The sequence below is a fragment of the Lepidochelys olivacea genome (genome assembly GCF_965140295.1).
Source record: "Lepidochelys olivacea isolate rLepOli2 genome assembly, chromosome: 25".
NCBI lineage: Eukaryota > Metazoa > Chordata > Testudines > Cheloniidae > Lepidochelys > Lepidochelys olivacea.
In genome coordinates this window covers 11,058,984-11,072,117 of record NC_140435.1, presented here as the reverse complement: position 1 = coordinate 11,072,117, position 13,134 = coordinate 11,058,984, and positions in this window count along the sequence as shown.

Here is a 13,134-nt window from a genome sequence, read left to right as displayed (position 1 = left end):
CAGGGGTGAGGAACAGGTTCTAGACAGATTAAAAAAACGGGGCCTGTTGTTTGGAGATAAGAGATGATGGAGGGTGGGGGATATGAGAGAGGTCTATAAAATCATGATGGGGGTGGAGAAAGTGAACAGGGAAGTGTTGTTTACCCCTTCACATAACAAGAATCAGGGGTCACCCCATGAAATTAATAGGCATCAGGTTTAAAACAAACCAGGAAGTATGTCACACAACACACAGTCAACCTGTGGAACTCATTGCTAGGGGATGTTATGAAGGCCAAAAGTATGACTGGGTTCAAAAAAGGATTAGATCAGTTCATGGAGGGTACGTCCATCAATGGCTATTAGCCAAGATGGTCAAGGATGCAGCCCCATGCCCTGGGTGTCCCTAAACCTGTGACTGCTGGAAGCTCGGACTGGACAACGGGGGATGGATCACTTGATAATTGCCCTGCTCTGTTCATTCCCTCTGAAGCATCTGGCACTGGCCACTGTCAGAAGATAGGATCCTGGGCTAGATGGACCATTGGTTTGACCCAGTGTGACCATTCGTATGCTTCAAGGCATAAGTTAACCATGGCTGTCAGGAAGAAACTTCTATTGGCAAGTGATTCCTCTAATAGATAATTATGGGATCGTGCTGCTTGCACCTACTACAGGCTGCTTGCTGTTGGTTTCTGGATGAGATGCACCAGTGGTCTGGCAGGCCCTGTAAGGAAGCTGCAGTGAGATCCATTCTTGTACCTTAAAGCTACGAGCTGCTCGGTTTCACTGAGCTGCCCACCGTCGGATTCAACCCTGGCCGCCTCCAGCAGAAAGTAGAGGATGCAAAATTATTTCAGCACTGTGGATCTCGGACCTTAACAGCAATCAATAGTATGTCGAAGCAAGAGGCACTTCTCGTTACCTTGAATTCTGCCCCCAGAACATTGTGTGTGGGTGTGCTGGGGATCGTGGGTGCTAGTGGGGAGTGAATAACCTCTGTCTCCCTGACTGTAGTGGAGGAGCATAGAGTTTGCCTCTACAATATTGTTTTGGAGAAATCCACAATTTAAAGGGGGGATGGGCACGGAGTCAAAAATGTGTCACTCTTCCCCTGCCTTCACAGCGAGAGAGACATGGTTGACATCGCTCTTCTTCCAGAGAGAAATCAGCCTAGTTTAGGGCCCAAATGTAGCTGTTCCCAAAAAATTCGTCATATGGCTTTAAAAAATAGTTTCCCTGAGTTGTAAAGTGAAACTGACCCAACCAGTGCAGATGCTTGGAAAGCAGATATGGATAATCGGTTGCTGTTCGCAGTATACACGGAGTCCTGCATTCATTTTTGAGCCTCTGGACAGAGCAAATGCTGGGCAAAATGGCACCCTCCGACAAATGGAGTGGGGAGTGTGGCACATGACGTAGCAGCGAAACAGACCCGGCTTATGCCCCAGGCAGCCTGAAACACTTAAAATAATGGCACTGGAGCAGCAAGAAGCTAATTAAGGAAAAGCTACCCCATGCTCTGGACGGTTGTGTGTGAGAAATGGAAGGTGAAATCCTGGCCTCACTGAAGTCAACCGGAGTTTTGCTGTTGACATGAAGATGACCAAAAGAATCTGCTCATGGGTGCTCCTGGAACTGGAGCTAGTCTGGGGGGGAAAGTCAGATGAAAGTTTTTGGGGGCCAGAATTTGCCAATGCAGAAGTGAAAAGCTTTTCCGCGACAGTTTGATTTTGATGACGGTTTGAGGGAATGCAGCGCTGTTCCTGCCAGCGTGGGTATGCCTACGCTGCAAGGAAGTACCTGCAGCTGGCCTATGAGCGGCAAGGGTCCCAGGATCTGGGCTTTCGCCCAAGCCCAAATTGTCAATCCTGCACAAGACCCCAGGGCTTCCAGGCTGCCTGGTCCCCATCCCCTTCCACTGACAATTTTGAACTGTTTGGGCTTCTCTCTGAATGGGAATGAAACAAAATAGCAAAATCCTCGGTGAACAGATTTTCCTTTCTCAGCCCAGCTCTGTTGTGCAGATGCTAGTTTGGCCTGCTCTGTTGCGTGGTGGCCTGCCTGTCTGGAATTGGCTACGGTTCTTGCACCACTTCTTTTTTTTCTTGCCACTTCCATGTTCGGGGTCGGTGACTTTAATAGCCTTCTTTCCAAACTCAAGACTTTACGCCTGACTGTCATGCAGATTGGTGTTTCTACAGTCTGCTGATATCTGGTCCATGTACCCAGCCTTTGGGTTCCCTGTTGGCCATGTTCCAGCCATGATCCTTGCAAGGACTGGCTATGGTTATAATACACTTCTCAATATTCAAATCATTTGTTTAGATGCTAACAGGCCCCTTGGGAAGCCCTTGTTTAAGGTGCCAGATCAGTGGTTGGATAGATGTACAGATAAATCAAAGGCATTAACACAACAATGTCCACTGTCATGCAGCTTTGGGAGCCGAACACAGGCACCCAACTCCCTTAGGCGTCTTTGAAAATCCCAGTCTGGGTTTCTGAGGTTCAGCTTCCAACAGTGGCACCGAAAGCAGAACGAGAAGCTGTGCTTGTTCAGGCATTTGACATAATTCTTGAGGAGCCCTGACAGCAGCAGGTGAGAACAATCCTCCGTGCTTGTTTCAGACACAAGTCTGGACCAAAATTTAGATTAAAAAATATATATATTTTCCAAAGCCGCATATCACTGGAAACATCTTCATAAATGGAGATGTGCGGGGGTGATGGGCAGGTGCACTGGAAGAGTATTTAACCAAACGCTCGCCAGCCACCAGTAAAACTAGCTGGATGGATTTTCATTATCCAAGCTCAGAAATGGAAATGGATACAAGTCAGGACTGCAGAGGGAATTGTATTTTAAAAATTCTCTCAGTCTTTAACAATCGGCGGGATGGTGGTAATGCAGGTAAGGAAAAGTAGTTATAAAGCTTTTGCAGAACGCGGACTTAACATCCGCTTGGAACTGGGCCACCGGAACCCCCAATGCAGATGCAATCGAGCACCGTGGAGAGCGCTGACGGATTGTCTACCTAGGCTGCAAGCAGGAAATGGTCGCAGGAAATTGAACATTCTCTGAATGATAGGTCTCCCCACCTCCTGTGTGAAATCCGTGTCTCGCTTATGGATGCAAAAACTCCCTCTCCAACAGTGAGTGGAGGGGTGCGCCCCCTGCCTACCTGGTGCTGCCTGCAGGGCTGCCCCAGAGACGTGTGGATTTGCAAGATTGAGCCAGCTCTGGGAGCTACACTACATGAAGTCTGGTGCGACGCCATCAACCATAGTCCCTCTGGCTGGCACAGTGGTCCTTAATAGACTATGCGTGTTTTGATGAAATTCACACAGGGTTTTGCAGAACATAGGGCAGGATGCTGCCCTGAAATGTTTGATCTCAATGTTTTCAGTAGATAGTACCCCATTATTTACTGAGGAGATTGGCATTATAGTGTGTTAGGTACTGTACACAGGGATAACAAGACAGTCAGGTACCAAAGCGGCCCTAATTCTGCCATTTCCTCCCTGGGGACGTCAGTGGGGCTCTGGGAAGGTGCAGAGGTCGCCCTGTGCAGATCCGGGCGCAGGACTGCAGGCTTGAGACAAAAGAAAAGATTGTCCCCATTTTGCAGAGGGGAAGATCATGGGACTTGCCCGAAGTCTGCTCCTACGTGCTACAGGAATACAAATAATCAAGTCACCTGGGAAATCTCTGGCGGAGGTGGGAACTGAGTGTACAGCAACTCCGCCTGAATGCATTTCTTTAGATATCAGTGCTTTCCGTCTCCAGAAAGATTTACCTGGACCAGCTCTTCCTTTGAGGAGTCTAGAATGAGTTTAACAGGCAGCTTCCAAGGCACCTCACACATGCGTCCATCCTCTTTCTGCCTGGCCCTGCTTGCCATGTGGAACCAGCTAATTGCAAAGTATGGCAATTGCTTAGGTGAATGCATTCATACGCATGGAGCGCAATGATGCCTTCATTCCCAGCTCTCTGTCCCTGTGCTATCTGGGGGTGTCCTGCATAAAGTAGAGACATGACCATCTCCATACTGGCTGGAGCCTTGCTAGCTTGGGGGTTGCCCATCTGTCTGTGATCAGATGCAGCAGGGACCCTTTGGCTGATGGAGACCAGGGGATACCTGGTAGTGGGCAGGGAATTCTTGGTGGCACTTGTGTCCGAGTCCGAGATTAAATGGAGTCAGTCCTGCTGGCTTCTGGGCAGTGTGTTTAAACTCCTCTCTTGCCCCAAGTGGAGCAGCAGAATCGCCCTGCCCTTGCGGGGAGTCTGTGCTTGGAGAAAGCAGAGAGCGGAGGGGAGCCTCAGCAAGATCTGCGGTAAAATCCGAGCGGGAGCCGTGCTCTCTCCTCCCTGTCAGTGCTCGGCCCAGTGAGGATGGGAGAGCCTGGGGGTGACCTGGAGCCCAGTGCTTCCAAACCTGCTGGGTGCGTTCATGCACAGGCCCACGCGTGGGGCTGGCAATGCAGCCAAAATGGGGTCAGGCCTCGGCCGAGCAGGATCGCCAGTCGCGGAGAGCTCCTCAGTCCCAGGTGCTGCCTTAAGAAACACCCAGTGGGGCAGGGGCTTTTCCCTTTTCAGTGGAGGATTCCATACCTAACCCGTGTTTAAACCCCATCCGCACTTGTGTGCGCTGTGGCCCTGAGGGCTGAGGCTCTCAAAGCACTTTGCAATCATTGGGCGAATTGTAGGTAAATATGGTTCCCCTCTGGTTTTGGGGTTTTTTTGGGAGGGGGAGGACTGAGGCACAAAGAAGGGATGTGACCCTCATGGAAGCAGCTCCATCACTGTGTGACCATCTCACCAGAGTTATTTGGGGGCACTAGTACCTTCCCCACCTGATGTGAAAACGTTTCTCCATTTGCACGCTGTTGCCTTGAGTAACAGCAGCGTTGTGCTTGCCCTGAATGAAACGCTGGGCTATTTAACAGTACCTAGCTCTTATACAGAGATTTTCATTTTTAGAGCTTAAAGCACTTTGCAAAGGAGAGTGGCAGCATGCTCCCCATTTTACAGATGGGGAAACTAAGGCACAAGGCAGTTGAGCTGACATGCTCAAGGTCACTCAACAAGCCAGGGGTAGAGGCGGGGACTTGAACCCGGATCTCTTGACTCCCAGGCTAGTGCTCCAGCCACAAAGCCATGCTGCCTCCCTCGCATAGTGGACAGTAACTGATGTCAGCATTAGTCCTCTCTCCCACGGTGGGAATGACTTGGTACCAGGAGTCTGTCCCGTGAATGCAGCAGTCGTGGGAAAGCACTGGAGGGCAGAGCATTGTAATTACCAGCAGCGTAGGCAGCAGCCGTGGTGGCTCGTAGTGACATGGACAGTGAGCACCGAGTTTGATCTCTGTGGTCTTGGCCGAAGCTACAAAGAAAGAGGCCAGTTGCTGTCAGGGCTGGTGGAATAATTCTGCTCTCGCTTCGCTGGATCCTCAGCCTGCAATGACCAATCCACGCCAGCTGAGGATCCGTCTCCGGGAGAGGAGGTGGGGAGGGAGCGGCTGGAGCTATCACCCTGAGGTTACAAGCCCTACACCTCCTGCCGTTCCTTCCGGGGGGGGGGGATGCCATTAGCCCGTGCACGCACCTCACGAAAACGCCCATCGGCCGGTTTCACTGCCTGCCCCCCAACCCAGATCCTCTTCTCCCCGCCGGGGCTATGAAAATGTGCCCTGTGCTTTAAAATAACCGTATCCCGTCTGTATTTGATCTAGAGGGGGGGTGGCATTGTATTAACACAGAGCACTGTCCCGGCTCCCAGTCTTCCGCCCGCACAGCTATAGGCCTTGCTTCCCCCAAATAAAGGGGAAATAAAATACCCACCAACCAACCAAACCCACCTTCTAGCGTATTGTTAGAGACTAGAAAGGGCTGGGTAGTTTAGAGAGGAAGGAAGGTCTCGTGGACTCCAGGCTCTGCTATAGGCTTCCTGTAACACGTAGAAGGCCTAACCGTTAGCAGGGCCCTATTCTGTTCTGGTTCTGATACCACAGCCTTTGCCAGAGCACTACACAATAGAGGAGGAGACAGTTCTCTCTCTGGGGAGCTCACAATCTACATAGACAAGACCGCCAAAGGATGGCAGAAAGGAAACCGTGTTTAATCTCTCCGGACCTCCATTGCTCACCTGTGCAAAGGTAACAGCACTTCCATTGTCTCTCGTGGCTATTTAGATTGGAAGGTCTTTGGGGCAGGGACTGGCTCGTACTGGGCCCTGGTCTCAGCTGGGGCCACCTGGCATACCACAATACGGCCAACATTCCTGGCGTTGTCCCTGAGCGAGTTCAGGTAAAGGGTTGGGTGTTTCTGACACTCTGTCTGTGAAAAGTCTTGGGTTCGGGGCTGAGATTTAAATCTATATAGTCCTAGAGCCCAAAATACCTTCCCATGTGACCTTGGGCAAGTCACATGCCCTCTCTTTGCCTCAGTTTCCCCAGCTATGGATTAGAATGTCTACCGTGCCAAGGTGTTGTGAAGGTCAGCTCGGTAATGTTTGTAAAGTGCTTTGGGATCCGTGCCCGGAAGTGTTGCTATGGATGCACCTAGTGCATGGTACCTCCGCACAACTTCCAAGCTCTGCCGGCCTAAGCCGCAAGGGGGACATGCTTTGTTCTAAGCCTGCGAGTGCGGTTTCATAAGCCCGGCGGGAGTGGGGCAGTGAATCCTGACTGCTCTAACCAGTAGGCTATATTTCCATGTGCCAAATGAGCTAGGTTCCCAGCATGCTTTGAAATGTGATCCCAGCTTCTGTTCTCGAAGAGTCCTAATCGTGCCTCATTAAAGTTAGAAGATCTCTGTACACAGCACAGTTTGGCCTGCCTATGTTATGCTGGCTGAGGGGGTATAGCCCATTGTCATTATTACTTTATTATTTGTATTGTGGCAACATGTAGGAGCTCAGGTCCTGGATTATTGTGCTAACAGGTGCTGTATAAACACTGCATGTTGTCTGACGTGTGAACACGCCTTCTGAGAGTTCTGATGAAAGGCACATTATGGTTTTACCGGCTCCAAGCATTCAAAAATCACCAGGTTGCCTTAACATTCATGCAGGTTTTTTCGAATAATAAATGTTGGGTTCTTTTTATTCGCTTTCTGGTCTTTGAATCTTCAGGGGTCACATTTTCAATCCTTTCTTTTGCAATCAGGAGCGCCAGAAATTTACTTTAAGAAAGTGAAAGCTGAGAATCACCTAACTCCAGAAACTGGGGTTTTACGACAAAATAACATGTTGAAGGGGGAGTGTTGCATTGTGCACTGGCCCCTCCATTTAGGCCCCAAATGGATTTTTATGTTTTTAAAAGAGTTCATGCAAAACTGCCCAATAATAGGGATATTTTGGTGATTTTCTTGGTTTGCTTCCTTAATTCAGGCAAAAAGGCTTCTATGGGTGGCATGATTTTAACTTTTCACCTGCTGCTATGGAAACTCAAAGAAGGGCCTAGTGCAAAGAGAACAAAACTGACTAGTAATAGAAAGTGAAACTGACCTGGCTAGTGTATTTCAAAGTCTTTGCTGAGTGAGTGGCAAAGAAACAAATGGTGTGGCTGAGGCAAAGTGATTAAAATTATTTATAATCATCTGACGTGGTGTTGGTCTAGTGTGTAAGGCAGGTGGGGTATGAATCAGGACACCTGGGTTCCATTTCCAATGCTGCCCCGGCTCAATGTGTAACTTCACACCAGTCACTTTTCTCTTTCCGGGCCAGATCCAAAGTCTTTCAACGGGCGTTGGATCAGGGCTTCTGTTCTTTGCTCTGCCAGGGTGAAAAATGAGGACGATGATACCTACCCATTTGTAAAGTGCTTTGAGCTCCTCATGTGAAAAGTAATTAAATAAAGGCAGGGTATTAGTAGCAATCCAGGTACTGAACGATAAACAGACAAGCGGTTTTTATCTTGAGTGTCCCAGTAAGTCTGCAGATCTGTTGATTAGTCCTCACTGGGATGGCGGGGGAGCTGTTCATATTTGATCCCTTTGGGTTTTGTTTCTCTCTACACGTTTTTGAGGTTTTGATTTCTTCCCTTTTGTGAGTTGATACACTGAAAAAAATCGGTGACACTTTAAAAGCAAACAACGCCTCGCCCAGCTCCCTCTTCGCGTCTCCCCAGTTGGTTGCCAAATGTTTAAGCTGATTTGCTCTAGAAAAGCGTGTAAGTGTGTGGGGATGTGGGTGGGTGCATGCACACTCGTGCACATTTGCATGCTTGCTGTGTAGCCTAGCGGACAGAGTACTGCACGGTGGGTCTCAAGAGCCCTGCATTCTATTTCCAGCTCTGCTACTAGCCTGCCGGGTGGCCTTGGGCAAGTCATATTCCCTGCCTGCAAAGTGGGGCTAATGATCGTCTTTGTAAAGTGCTTTGAGATTGACTGATGAAAAGTGGTATGATAGAAGCTAGGGATTAGTGGGTGGGTCTGTGCATGATTGCACTTGCTTATTGGTGGTATGTGGGCATTTGTGTTTGTGGGGCTGTGTGAATGCAAGGAAGCCTTGTCTGTGCTTTCCACATGTCAGCTCCCTGTTTCTGGTGGCCACTGGCAACACGAGCACTCCCCTGTAGGCCTCTGCAGGTTAGTGATAGGCACACGCCAACCCTTCAAGCATCTCCCTGGAGGGCCCAGCCCTCGATCCACTGGCCACTCGCAACGTTTGCAAAGACGCTTGCCAGTTTCACGTCAGATCATCTCTCTGCTTAGCACACAGCACTTAGACATGTTTATAGGGACACAAGCACAAGTTAGTTGAACAAAGAGAAGCAATTCGAGCCATAGTGAGTCAAGTCGAAGTATTGGAAACAAAGGGTTACGCACAAAGAAAAATCATAACACACATTCTAGAACCTAGACTTATTTAACTAGATATGTTCACGTCTTACAGAACCGAGCTCACCCCAAAGTCCTGACAGCGATTTACAGCTGGGCCTGGCTGAGATCCCTCGGGCATGAGATGAAACACACTGCCAGCTTGTCTCCTAGGTGAAGGAATCCTGAGTGTCTCTTTCTGCAACCCCAGATATATCAAAACAGTCCTTCCGTCTTCACTCATAAACCAGACAGGACCCTCTTGCTGATTATTCCTTTCTGTAGATTTTGCAATCTCTTGTCGATTTCACAGTCTTGATTAGTTTTTGGCTCAGTTGCAAATAAGTGTCCATTGTGAAGCAGTCAATACAGATACGACCAGACAGAGAGATAAGCATCTGTTACCCCCTGCCTGAAAGGAACATGTGTGAGACACGCCACCTTCTAATTACCTGCCTTAAGAACATAATTTTCAGTATGGACACACAACTCCTTAAATATTATCCATACATATAGTTTGCAATGGTTCTGATGGTCATCAGGATACTAGCTTGATAGAGACCTTACATGCCATCCTTTGGTGAACTAATATGCCTATATCTGGACCAGGGAATCCCTGTAAAACTCTCTGCATCCCCTGTGCCCTCTGCCAGTCAGCATCAACAAGTCCCTGGGTCACAGCGAGTGTGTGTGTGTACACGCGTGCACAATTTTAAACATGCCCACTTTCCCCTCCTATGAAACCCAACGTTACCATAGGGGCAGACTTTAAAAATCACGCAACGCTTTCAGGTGAGATCTGGAAAGCAAAGGGGGGACAGAATATACGGGGGGACATTAAAGTATCCAGAATACTGTTTATAGAAGCAGAGGTCATCACCAGGGTCCTTGGCCAAAATCCACCCCCCACCTCCCATGATCTCTTGTATGGTGTGATGTGCAGCAGTTGGCGACAGCCCTCCCACCGATTGCGGTGACACTCCAGCAGTGCTATGGGGAGCTATGCTGTGCGACTCGTCTGTTTGAAACGCGCTGTAGAAGTGTAGCATCGTTAAAGGGGCATTGCTTGTAACCGGGCTTGGCAGGAATTGATTTTTTTTTTCCCCTAATTTCAACAGATAATGTTGATGTTTGTTTTTAAGCATTTATTTTTATCTATTTAAATTTTCACAGTTGCATAAAATTATGGGGTAAAGTATCTTTTTGCCCCCCGATTTTTGGCTATTTAAATTTTCACAGTTGTGGAGAAATCGGACGCTAATTATTTACTAACAATTGATGTTGTGATTCAAAAAATTAAAGCCTTATAAATGTTCAAACACAAACTGTCAACGTCACATGTCAAAACATACCAAATAAATAGCCTTGAATCAAACTCTAAGAAGTTTGCAGGCAGCTTTGTCCTAACTTTGCCTATCTGTACATTTCTGTTGTTATTAATGGAAACATTAAGTGTGCGGGTGAAATTGATGTTTATTGACATTTACTGATAAACATTGAATCCTTCCAGACCCACTTGTAACAGCTAGGGAGGTCTGCTGAGCTGGATACTCCAAAGGGGCAGAATACCACATTTTAAGGCTTTCACAGCAGAAAGTCGACCCCCTACCTTAGTCTTAAAGGGCTCGTTGCCCTAAATTGCTTTGGTGGAGTCCCTAGAAGGCCAGGGGTGATCAGACTATGGAGACAAGCAACAAGTTTACATACCAGCTCATTATGTCCCTGTCCTGAGCTGATTATCATGCTATTCTGTGCTGTACCCAAGCAAGGCCAAAAGCCATCCGTGGGCTCATCTGTTCCTACTCCCTTCCACTTGATCAGCACTGAGGAGCATTTCTATACTTGTAACTTTGCCAACACCAAGCATTCAAAAATCACTCCCCCACCCCAAACATGAGACAACAATAAGGTTTTGAGCTTCTATTTTTTTGGGGGGGGGGAGAGGAGGGGGTAAAGGGGAGTCATGTTATCAAGCTTTTTCCTGCAACCACCGGAGCTAGAAACTTACTTTAAAAGGAAAGCTGAGCTTCTCCCCAAATCACATGACTCTGAGAGCTGGGGCGTTAAGTGAAACCCCAAATAAAGGCAGCACTGAGCATGAGGACTTGCACCCACAGATCTCCTCCTCCGTTACCAAACTGCACGCCTCACCAGCTGTGCAAGCAGGCGTTCCCAAAAAGACCTCGGGGCGGCACCAGTGAAAGGTGATTGAATAATGAATTTGACAAATATCGTGCTTTTTTTCCTAAGGCAGTGGTTTTCAACCTTCTTTCATTTGTGGACCGCTAAAAAATGTCAACCCTTTGGAAATCTTAGACATAGTCTGCCGGCCCCCAGCGGTCTGCGGACCACGGGTTGAACACCACTATTCTAAGGATTTTATTTATATTTTCCCCCCCTATACAGAGCTGGAGCAACCATTCAGACATAGGCATCAAATAGTTCATATGCCAGATTTCATACCATTTTGCAGCTTTCTAAGGCTTGTGGTGGTTTCTTCATCACAGGCCATTTTAAAAGCAGGATTGGGTGTTTTTCTCAAAGATCTGCTGTAGCTCAAACAGGAATTATTTTGGGGTAAGTTCTATGGCCTATGGTATGCAAGAGATGGGCCAAGATGATTGCCGTGGTCTCTTCTGGCCTTAGAATCCATCAACTATTCACCCAAGGCCAAGATTTTGAGTAGTGTTGGGTGATTTTGAGCCCCTGAAATGTTGGGGTGCCAGTTAGAGATACCTTACGTGGGCCTGATTTTCAGAGGGGTGAGTGCTAAGCATTTTCTCAAAATCACAGGAAAGGGGGGGTGATCACAGTGTGAACATCTGCACAAGCTGCTCGGTGAGGCGTCTCATTTTGGCATCAAGTAGGTGCCACTGGTTAATTTTTTCCAGTCTGAGCTTTGAGTACAGATTATACAGGGCGGGTTGTTCTGATTTCATTGAAGGGGTGAGATAGTATACAGTTTCTTGAATGCAGACTGAAAATTTATACGGGAACCTCCTAACGGGAAGAATATATTGAGGTCCATTAATTGGGCTGATTTCAGAGTAACAGCCGTGTTAGTCTGTATTCGCAAAAAGAAAAGGAGTACTTGTGGCACCTTAGAGACTAACCAATTTATTTGAGCATAAGCTTTCGTGAGCTACAGCTCACTTCATCAGATATATGCCGTGGAAACTGCAGCAGACTTTATATATACACAGAGAATATGAAAAAATACCTCCTCCCACCCCATTGTCCAGCTGGTAATAGCTTATCTAAAGTGATCATCAGGTGGGCCATTTCCAGCACAAATCCAGGTTTTCTCACCCTCCACCCCCCCCACACAAATTCACTCTCCTGCTGGTGATAGCCCATCCAAAGTGACAACTCTTTACACAATGTGCATGATAATTAGGGTGGGCCATTTCCTGCACAAATCCAGGTTTTCTCACATCCCCCCCACCCCCATACACACACAAACTCACTCTCCTGCTGGTAATAGCTCATCCAAACTGACCACTCTCCAAGTTTAAATCCAAGTTAAACCAGAACATCTGGGGGGGGGGGGGGGTAGGAAAAAACAAGAGGAAATAGGCTACCTTGCATAATGACTTAGCCACTCCCAGTCTCTATTTAAGCCTAAATTAATAGTATCCAATTTGCAAATGAATTCCAATTCAGCAGTTTCTCGCTGGAGTCTGGATTTGAAGTTTTTTTGTTTTAAGATAGCGACCTTCATGTCTGTGATTGCGTGACCAGAGAGATTGAAGTGTTCTCCGACTGGTTTATGAATGTTATAATTCTTGACATCTGATTTGTGTCCATTTATTCTTTTACGTAGAGACTGTCCAGTTTGACCAATGTACATGGCAGAGGGGCATTGCTGGCACATGATGGCATATATCACATTGGTGGATGTGCAGGTGAACGAGCCTCTGATAGTGTGGCTGATGTTATTAGGCCCTGTGATGGTGTCCCCTGAATAGATATGTGGGCACAATTGGCAACGGGCTTTGTTGCAAGGATAAGTTCCTGGGTTAGTGGTTCTGTTGTGTGGTATGTGGTTGTTGGTGAGTATTTGCTTCAGGTTGCGGGGCTGTCTGTAGGCAAGGACTGGCCTGTCTCCCAAGATTTGTGAGAGTGTTGGGTCATCCTTTAGGATAGGTTGTAGATCCTTAATAATGCATTGGAGGGGTTTTAGTTGGGGGCTGAAGGTGACGGCTGAGACACACATGATTTTAGTTGGGGGCTGAGACACACATGATCTTGGTTCTAGTCTGTTCACCAGGTTCTTAGATCGTGCCCATCGCCCTAGTATCTGAGCATCTTCCTGCAGAGCATTAAGCGACGTGAGG